Here is an 8,520-nt window from a genome sequence, read left to right on the forward strand (position 1 = left end):
TGTAAAAGAGTGTAAAAATATGTGTGAAGCAAGAGAAGGGTATGTGGAAAGGAGAAAAATATTTTACTAAATCATGCTACATTTAGATGGGCTTGGGTATTCAGGTCCTAAAAGATCAATCATGTTTCTTTTTAATACTACTAGTTCATTAATACCATCCTCCAGCCACTTAACCGTTAAAAGGTATCATAATTGGTCTTTGCTCTGGTCTAGCCACTGTCATCTAGTTGATTGCAATAAAGACACTCGGCTGACTAAGCAATTGGATCTAGAATCCATAGAACATATTACTGTGCATGGTGTGCTGGTCAATTCCCAGTTATGACATCATTTAAAAGGCTGATAAAGCCATGCACTGCACATCTATGTTATGAGATGGCCCATTTCATAGAGCAACAGCAGGCTTGCCTCAGGGGTGGGAGAGTTGTATATGTGTGTGACTGATTCCATATTTGAAGTTGTGGTCTTTTGTCATCTGCGGTAGTCTGTGCTCTTCGGTGCTCTATACGGTATACTTCATGTCTTCACAAGAGTAAAAACACATATACTGTATGCTGTTGCATATAAGGCCTAAATCATGTTTCAACATAACCCGAACTCGAGCTTCATGTCCACATCCCGGTTCAACGCTAACCCTAGCTTCATGTCCACATCATGGATCAACCCTCACCCTAGCTTCATGTCCACATCCTGGTTCAACCCTAACCCTAGCTTCATGTCCACATCCTGGTTCAACTCTAACCCTAGCTTCATGTCCACATCCTGGTTCAAACCTAACCCTAGCTTCATGTCCACATCCCAGTTCAACCCTAACCCTAGCTTCATGTCCACATCCTGGTTCAACCCTAACCCTAGCTTCATGTCCACATCCTGGTACAACCCTAACCCTAGCTTCATGTCCACATCCCAGTTCAACCCTAACCCTAGCTGCATGTCCACATCCCGGTTCAACGCTAACCCAAGCTTCATGTCCAAAACCCAGTTCAACCCTAACCCTAGCTTCATGTCCACATCCTGGTTCAACCCTAACCCTAGCTTCATGTCCACATCCCAGTTCAACCCTAACTCTAGCTTCATGTCCACATCCTGGTTCAACCCTACCCCTAGCTTCATGTCCACATCCTGGATCAACCCTAACCCTAGCTTCATGTCCACATCCTGGTTCAACCCTACCCCTAGCTTCATGTCCACATCATGGTTCAACCCTAACCACAAATCCATGTCTACATCCTGGTTCTACTCTAACCCTAACCTTAGCTTCATGTCTACATCCCAATTCAACCCTAACCCTAGCTTCATGTCCACATCCTGGTTCAACCCTAACCCTAGCTTCATGTCCACATCCTGGTTCAACTCTAACCCTAGCTTCATGTCCACATCCTGGTTCAAACCTAACCCTAGCTTCATGTCCACATCCCAGTTCAACCCTAACCCTAGCTTCATGTCCACATCCTGGTTCAACCCTAACCCTAGCTTCATGTCCACATCCTGGTACAACCCTAAACCTAGCTTCATGTCCACATCCCCAGTTCAACCCCTAACCCTAGCTGCATGTCCACATCCCGGTTCAACGCTAACCCAAGCTTCATGTCCAAAACCCAGTTCAACCCTAACCCTAGCTTCATGTCCACATCCTGGTTCAACCCTAACCCTAGCTTCATGTCCACATCCCAGTTCAACCCTAACTCTAGCTTCATGTCCACATCCTGGTTCAACCCTACCCTAGCTTCATGTCCACATCCTGATCAACCCTAACCCTAGCTTCATGTCCACATCCTGGTTCAACCCTACCTAGCTTCATGTCCACATCATGGTTCAACCCTAACCACAAATCCATGTCTACATCCTGGTTCAACCCTAACCTAGCTGCATGTCCACATCCCGGTTCAATGCTAACCAAAGCTTCATGTCCACATCATGGTTCAACCATAACCCTAGCTTCATGTCTACATCCTGGTTCTACTTAACCTCACCCTAGCTTCATGTCCAAATCCCAGTTCAACCCTAACCCTAGCTTCATGTCCACATCCCAGTTCAACCCTAACCCTAGCTTCATGTCCACATCCTGTTCAACGACAACACGAGCTTCATGTCCACATCCCGGTTCAAACCTAACCCTAGCTTAATTTCCAAATCTGGTTCAACCCGACCCCTAGCTTCATGTCCACATCCCTGGTACAACCCAAACTCTAGCTTCATGTCTACATCCCAGTTCAACCATAACCCTAGCTTCATGTCCACATCCTGGTTCAACCCTAACCCAAGCTTCATGTCCACATCCCAGTTCAGCCCTAACCCTAGCTTCATGTCCACATCCTGGTTCAACCCTACCCCTAGCTTCATGTCCACATCCTGGTACAAACAAAACCCTAGCTTCACGTCTACATCCTAGTTCAACCCTAACCCTAGCTTCATGTCCACATCCTGGTTCAACCCTAACCCTAGCTTCATGTCCACATCCTGGTTCAACCCTACCCCTAGCTTCATGTCCACATCCTGGTTCAACACTAACCCTAACGACATGTCCATATCCTGGTTCAACCTAACCCTAGCTTCATGTCCACGTCCTGTTCCAACCCTACCGCTAGCTTCATGTCCACATCCTGGTACAACCCTAACCCCTAGCTTCATGTCTACATCCCAGTTCAGCCCTAACCCTAGCTTCATGTCCACATCCCGGTTCAACCCTAACCCTAGCTTCATGTCCACATCCCAGTTCAACCCTAACCTAGCTTCATGTCACATCCTGGTTCAACCCTAACCCAAGCTTCATGTCCACATCCCAGTTCAGCCCTAACCCTAGCTTCATGTCCACATCCAGCACCAACCTAACCTAGCTTAATTTCCACATCCTGGTTCAACCCTATCCCAGCTTCATGTCCACATCCTGGTACAACCCAAACCCTAGCTTCACGTCTACATCCAAATTCAACCCTAACCCTAGCTTCATGTCCACATCCTGGTTCAACCCTAAACCTAGCTTCATGTCCACATCCTGGTTCAACCCTAACCCTAGCTTCATGTCCACATCCTGGTTCAACCCTAACCCCTAGCTTCATGTACACATCCTGGTTCAACCCTAACCCTAGCTTCATGTCCACATCCTGGTACAACCCTACCCCCTAGCTTCATGTCCACATCCTGGTTTCAACCTAACCTAGCTTCATGTCCACATCCTGGTTCAACCCTAACCCTAGCTTCATGTACACATCCTGGTTCAACCCTTAACCCTAGCTTCATGTCCACATCCTGGTACAACCCTACCCCTAGCTTCATGTCCACATCATGGTTCAGCCCTACCCCTAGCTCATGTCCACATCCTGGTTCAACACTAACCCTAACGACATGTCCATATCCTGGTTCAACCCTAACCCTAGCTTCATGTCCACCGTCCTGTTCAACCCTACCGCTAGCTTCATGTCCACATCCTGGTACAACCCTAACCCTAGCTTCATGTCTACATCCCAGTTCAGCCCTAACCCTAGCTTCATGTCCACATCCCGGTTCAACCCTAACCCTAGCTTCATGTCCACATCCCAGTTCAACCCTAACCCTAGCTTCTTCATGTCCACATCCTGGTTCAACCCCTAACCCTAGCTTCATGTCCACATCCTGGTACAACCCTACCCCTATCTTCATGTCCACATCCTGGTTCAACCCTACCCCTAGCTTCATGTCCACATCATGGTTCAACCCCACCCTAGCTCAATGTCTACATCCTGGTTCTACCTAACCCTAACCCTAGCTTCATGTCCACATCCTGGCACAACCCTTAACCCTAGCTTCATGTCCACATCCTGGTTCAACCCTACCCTAGCTTCAAGTCCACATCCCAGTTCAAACCTAACCCTAGCTTCATGTCCACATCCTGGTTCAACCCTAACCCTAGCTTCATATCCACATCCCAATTCAACCCTAACTCTTGCTTCATGTCCACATCCTGGTTCAACCCTAACCCTAGCTTCATATCCACATCCCAGTTCAACCCTAACTCTTGCTTCATGTCCACATCCTGGATCAACCGTAACCCGAGCTTCATGTCCACATCATGGTTCAACTCTAACCATAGCTCCATGTCTACATCCTGCTTTTACTCTAACCCTAACCTTAGCTTCATGTCTACATCCCAGTTCAACCCTAACCCTAGCTTCATGTCCACATCCTGGTTCAACCCTAAACCGCGCTTCATGTCCACATCCTGGTTCAACCTACCTCTAGCTTCATGTCCACATCCTGGTTCAGCCCTACCCCTAGCCTCATGTCCACATCCCAGTTCAACCCTAACCCTAGCTTCATGTCCACATCCTGGTTCAATGCTAACCCTTGCTTCATGTCCACATCCTAGTTCAAACCTAACCCCAGCTTCATGTCCACATCATGGTTCAACCCCAACCCTAGCTTCATGTCTACATCCCAGTTCAACTCTAACCCTAGCTTCATGTCCACATCCTGGTTCAACCCTAACCCTAGCTTCATGTCCACATCCTGGTACAAACCCTACCTACCTATCTTCATGTCCACATCCTGGTTCAGCCCCTGCCCTAGCTTCATGTCCACATCATGGTTCAACCCTAACCCTAGCTCAATGTCTACATCCTGTTCTACTTACCCCAACTCCTAGCTTCATGTCCACATCCTGGCACAACCCTAACCCTAGCTTCATGTCCACATCCTGTTCAACCCTACCCCTAGCTTCATATCCACATCCCAATTCAACCCTAACTCTTGCTTCATGTTCACATCCTGGTTCAACCCTAACCCCTAGCTTTAGTATCCACATCCCAGTTCAACCCTAACTTGCTTCATGTCCATCCTGGATCAACCATAACCCGAGCTTCATGTCCACATCATGGTTCAACTCTAACCATAGCTCCATGTCTACATCCTGCTTTTACTCTAACCCTAACCTTAGCTTCATGTCTACATCCCAGTTCAACCCTAACCCTAGCTTCATGTCCACATCCTGGTTCAACCCTAAACCGCGCTTCATGTCCACATCCTGGTTCAACCCTACCTCTAGCTTCATGTCCACATCCTGGTTCAGCCCTACCCCTAGCCTCATGTCCACATCCCAGTTCAACTTAACCTTTAGCTTTCATGTCCACATCCTGGTTCAATGCTAACCCTTGCTTCATGTCCACATCCTAGTTCAAACCTAACTCCCAGCTTCATGTCCACATCCTGGTTCAACACTAACCCTAACGACATGTCCATCCTGGTTCAACCCTAACCCTAGCTTCATGTCCACATCCTGGTTCAACCCTCACCGCTAGCTTCAAGGTCCACATCCTGCTACAACCCTAACTCTAGCTTCATGTCTACATCCCAGTTCAACTAACTCGCTTCATGTCCACATCCTGGTTCCAGCCCTAACCCTATTATGTCCACATCCTGGTTCAACCACACCCCTCCTTCATGTCCCATCCTGGTTCCAGCCCTACCCCTAGCTTCATGTCCACATCCCAGTTCAATTCCTAAATTCCTAGCTTCATGTCCACATCCTGGATTTCAACCCAACCCTTGTGTCATGTCCACATCCTGGTTCAAACCTAACCCTAGCTTCATGTCCACATCCTGGTTCAACCCCTAACCCAAGTTTCATGTCACATCCCAGTTCAGCCCTAACCCTAGCTTCATGTCCACATCCTGGTTCAATACTTAGCCAACGACATGTCCATATCCTGGTTCAACCTAACCCTAACTTCATGTCCACGCCCTGGACAACCCTACGCTAGCTTCATGTCCACATCTGGTACAACCCTAACCCTAGCTTCATGTCTACATCCCAGTTCAGCTCCTAACCTAGCTTCATGTCCACATCCCGGTTCAACCTAACCCTAGCTTCTGTCCACATCCCAGTTCAACTCTAACCCCCTAGCTTCATGTCCACATCCTGGTTCCTTCCTTCAAGCTTCATGTCCACATCCCAGTTCAGCCCTAACTCCTAGCTTCATGTCCACATCCCGGTTCAACCCTAACCCTAGCTTAATTTCCACATCCTGGTTCAGCCCTATCAGCTTCATGTCCACATCCTGGTACAACCCAAACCTAGCTTCACGCTTCACATCCAAATTCAACCCCTAACCCTAGCTTCATGTCCACATCCTGGTTCAACCCTAAACCTAGCTTCATGTCCACATCCTGGTTCAACCCTAACCCTAGCTTCATGTACATCCTGGTTCAACCCCTAACCTAGCTTCATGTCCACATCTCTGGTACAACCCCTACCTCTAGCTTTCATGTCCACATCCTGGTTCAACCCCTAACCTAGCTTCATGTCCACATCCTGGTTCAGCCCTAACCTTCATGTACACATCTGGTTCAGCCTAGCCCACAAGCTGTGTCACGTCACGGGTACAGCCCTGCCCCTAGCTTCATGTCCACATCATGGTTCAACCCTACCCCTAGCTTCATGTCCACATCCTGGTTCCAGCACTAACCCTAACGACATGTCCATATCCTGGTTCAACCCTAACCCTAGCTTCATGTCCACGTCCTTGTTCAACCCTACCGCTAGCTTCATGTCCACATCCTGGTACAACCCTAACCCTAGCTTCATGTCTACATCCCAGTTCAGCCCTAACCCTAGCTTCATGTCCACATCCCGGTTCAACCCTAACCCTAGCTTCATGTCCACATCCCAGTTCAACCCTAACCCTAGCTTCATGTCCACATCCTGGTTCAACCCTAACCCTAGCTTCATGTCCACATCCTGGTACAACCCTACCCCTATCTTCATGTCCACATCCTGGTTCAACCCTACCCCTAGCTTCATGTCCACATCATGGTTCAACCCTAACCCTAGCTCAATGTCTACATCCTGGTTCTACTCTAACCCTAACCCTAGCTTCATGTCCACATCCTGGCACAACCCTAACCCTAGCTTCATGTCCACATCCTGGTTCAACCCTACCCCTAGCTTCAAGTCCACATCCCAGTTCAAACCTAACCTAGCTTCATGTCCACATCCTGGTTCAACCCCTAACCCTAGCTTCATATCCACATCCCAATTCAACCTAACTCTTGCTTCATGTCCACATCTAGTTCAGCCTAACCCCTGGCTTCATATCCACATCCCAGTTCAACCCTAACTCTTGCTTCATGTCCCTATCCTGGATAAGCCGTAGCTTGAGCTTCATGTCCACATCATGGTCAACTCTATTCATAGCTCCATGTCTACATCCTGCTTTTACTCTAACCCCTAGCATAGCTTCATGTCTACATCCCAGTTCAACCTAACCCTGGCTATTGTCCACATCCTGGTTCAACCCCTAAACCGGCGCTTCATGTCCACATCCTGGTTCAGCCTACCTCTAGCTTCATGTCCACATCTAGTTCAGCAGAAGCCCCTACCTAGCCTCATGTCACATCCCAGTTCAACCTAACCCTAACTCATGTCCACATCCTGGTTCAATACTAACCCTTGCTTCATGTCCCACATCTAGTTCAAACCTAACCCCAGCTTCATGTCATCATGGTTCAACCCCAACCCTAGCTTCATGTCACATCCCAGTTCAGCTCTAACCCTAGCTTCATGTCCACATCTGGTTCAACCCTAACCCTAGCTTCATGTCCACATCCTGGTACAACCCTACCCCTATCTTCATGTCCACATCCTGGTTCAACCCTACCCCTAGCTTCATGTCCACATCATGGTTCAACCCTAACCCTAGCTCAATGTCTACATCCTGGTTCTACTCTAACCCTAACCCTAGCTTCATGTCCACATCCTGGTTCAACCCTACCCCTAGCTTCAAGTCCACATCCCAGTTCAAACCTAACCCTAGCTTCATGTCCACATCCTGGTTCAACCCTAACCCTAGCTTCATATCCACATCCCAATTCAACCCTAACTCTTGCTTCATGTCCACATCCTGGTTCAACCCTAACCCTAGCTTCATATCCACATCCCAGTTCAACCCTAACTCTTGCTTCATGTCCACATCCTGGATCAACCGTAACCCGAGATTCATGTCCACATCATGGTTCAACTCTAACCATAGCTCCATGTCTACATCCTGCTTTTACTCTAACCCTAACCTTAGCTTCATGTCTACATCCCAGTTCAACCCTAACCCTAGCTTCATGTCCACATCCTGGTTCAACCCTAAACCGCGCTTCATGTCCACATCCTGGTTCAACCCTACCTCTAGCTTCATGTCCACATCCTGGTTCAGCCCTACCCCTAGCCTCATGTCCACATCCCAGTTCAACCCTAACCCTAGCTTCATGTCCACATCCTGGTTCAATGCTAACCCTTGCTTCATGTCCACATCCTAGTTCAAACCTAACCCCAGCTTCATGTCCACATCATGGTTCAACCCTAACCCTAGCTTCATGTCTACATCCCAGTTCAACTCTAACCCGAGCTTCATGTCCACATCCTGGTTCAACCCTAACCCCAGCTTCATGTCCACATCCTGGTTCAACCCTAACCCTAGCTTCATGTACACATTCTGGTTCAACCCTAACCCTAGCTTCATGTCCACATCCTGGTACAACCCTACCCCTAGCTTCATG

Source organism: Oncorhynchus masou, chromosome 18 (assembly GCF_036934945.1).
Source record: "Oncorhynchus masou masou isolate Uvic2021 chromosome 18, UVic_Omas_1.1, whole genome shotgun sequence".
Classification (NCBI taxonomy): Eukaryota; Metazoa; Chordata; class Actinopteri; order Salmoniformes; family Salmonidae; genus Oncorhynchus; species Oncorhynchus masou.